At 37.8% G+C, this 1895-nt stretch overlaps 1 non-coding gene across 1 annotated transcript; it reads left to right on the top strand.

Annotated features, from left to right (window-relative positions):
• Positions 1-1423: 1423 nt before the first annotated feature.
• On the top strand, positions 1424-1530 carry LOC133802883 (small nucleolar RNA R71). Its single transcript, XR_009877630.1, has one exon. It is a non-coding gene; the product is annotated as a small nucleolar RNA R71 (small nucleolar RNA).
• The last annotated feature ends 365 nt before the right edge of the window (positions 1531-1895 follow it).

The following is a 1895-nucleotide window of genomic DNA, read 5'->3' as shown; positions in this document are numbered from 1 at the left end:
TAACCCAAGCTTAGCACAAGCCCTCAACAATGAAGAGTGAGAGAGAGAGTGTGTGTGCGAGGGAGTGAGTGTGTGTGAGAGAGAGAGAGAGAGAGCTGAGACCTTTTTCTTCCTTCTTTCCTTAGGGTATTCTCCACTCTTCTACCTTAATCGAACATAACGGCTGAGTATATCCTTAGTCCTAGGAAAAGACCATTTTGCTTTCCCATAACATAACTAGCATAAAACTTATTCTAAGGGAATAATTGTCATTTGTCCCCACTTAAATCCCATCATCCAATTAATCACCAATTATTTACCCAATGTCTAATAATCTCCAATATATCTCCTAAGTTCCTGAAAATACCCTCAAGCTCCCCAGAGCCGGGTATAAATTCCCACCGTGACTATTTTTCCAAATCACTCCCTAGGACCGTCTCGAGCCATATGCTGCAAATATATCCACATAATAATGTGGTCTCAACAATATATCACATATAATCACATTTATGCCCTCAACGGGCTGAAATTATAGATATGCCCCTATAATCTAAACTGGGCCTACATGCATACTAATATTCATAATCATGCATCAAATTATTTAAATCATACATAAACCAATTATGCCCTTCCAACACACTAATCAAGGCCCATATGCCTTATTAGTAATTTTGGGTCGTTACAACCTTAGAATCACATTTATGTTCAAACGAATTGATTAGCAAGTCTTGCACTATTTTAAAATACACAGTGTTACGGTCTTGGTTATCCAGGACGGTACAGTGTTACTTGGTAAGGAACCTTGAGGCCTTGAATTCAACGAACTAGCAAGTTGGCAAAATTGGTTCTCTAGTGTTCTAAATGACACTACTTAACTCTGAGTAAATGTTTCTTGATTTCGCAACATTGCTTCTATCTTCTTCATAGACTACATTAACATCTTTTTAAATTCTGAATTTTTCTCTTGTTGGGGAGGATAACCAGATGGGTTGTGAGGTCTTGAAGATTGGCCTTGTTTATTGCTCCATGAGAAATTTGGGTGATTTCTTTGATTGTAAAAGTTGGATTTGGGATTTGGTTGTTGTCTATTATAATTTCCCACATTTTGTGCAATTTCAAGACATTGGCAATTAGCATGATGATCACCACAAAAGTCGCAAGTTACCACTTGGCTCTGACAAGCATTCACCGCCAAAGTATCCATCTTCTTAAACAATAAACTCATATGTGCAGCTAACGCTAGGATCCAATTCAAGAATACCTGCTACTTTCTTTGGAGCAATTCTTTCAAATAATCATTGGTCTATTTGCTTCCATTTCCTCAAATAACTCATAAGCCTCAGCATTAGACTTTCTCATAATTGGACCACCTACAGCATCAACAATGGTTCTTAAGTGATTGAGCAAACCATTGTCGAAAGTTTGAATAATCAATCACTTTGGAACTCCATGATGAAGGAATTTTGTGATCAAATCTTTGAACCCCTCCCAAGCTTCATAAAGTGATTCTGAGTCATGCTACATAAAAGAAGTAATAGTATTCCTAAACTTAGATGTCTTTGATGGAAGAAAAAAATTTGCTAAGAACTTTTGAGCCAAGACATCCCAAGTAGTAAAGGATCCAGTTGACATGGAAGTCAACCAACTCTTTGCTTTATCCCATTGTGAAAAAGAGAAAAGTCTAAGTCCAACTGCATCATCTGAAACTCCATTGTACTTGAAAGTGCACAAATCTCCATGAACTTCATGATGTGCTCATTAGGATCCTCATTTGGCAGCCCACAGAACATGGCTGCATCTTTCAACATCTAAATGGTACTCAACTTTATCTCAAAATTATTGGCTTAAAAAGGTGGTATGTTGGTAATTGGTTTACCATGTCCTCAGCGAAAAGCACAAGGTGGTGGGCCCAGAGA

This window comes from Humulus lupulus, chromosome 9 (assembly GCF_963169125.1).
Source record: "Humulus lupulus chromosome 9, drHumLupu1.1, whole genome shotgun sequence".
Classification (NCBI taxonomy): domain Eukaryota; kingdom Viridiplantae; phylum Streptophyta; class Magnoliopsida; order Rosales; family Cannabaceae; genus Humulus; species Humulus lupulus.
The sequence above is the reverse complement of the archived record's forward strand: the minus strand, read 5'-3'. Positions and strand labels throughout refer to the sequence as shown.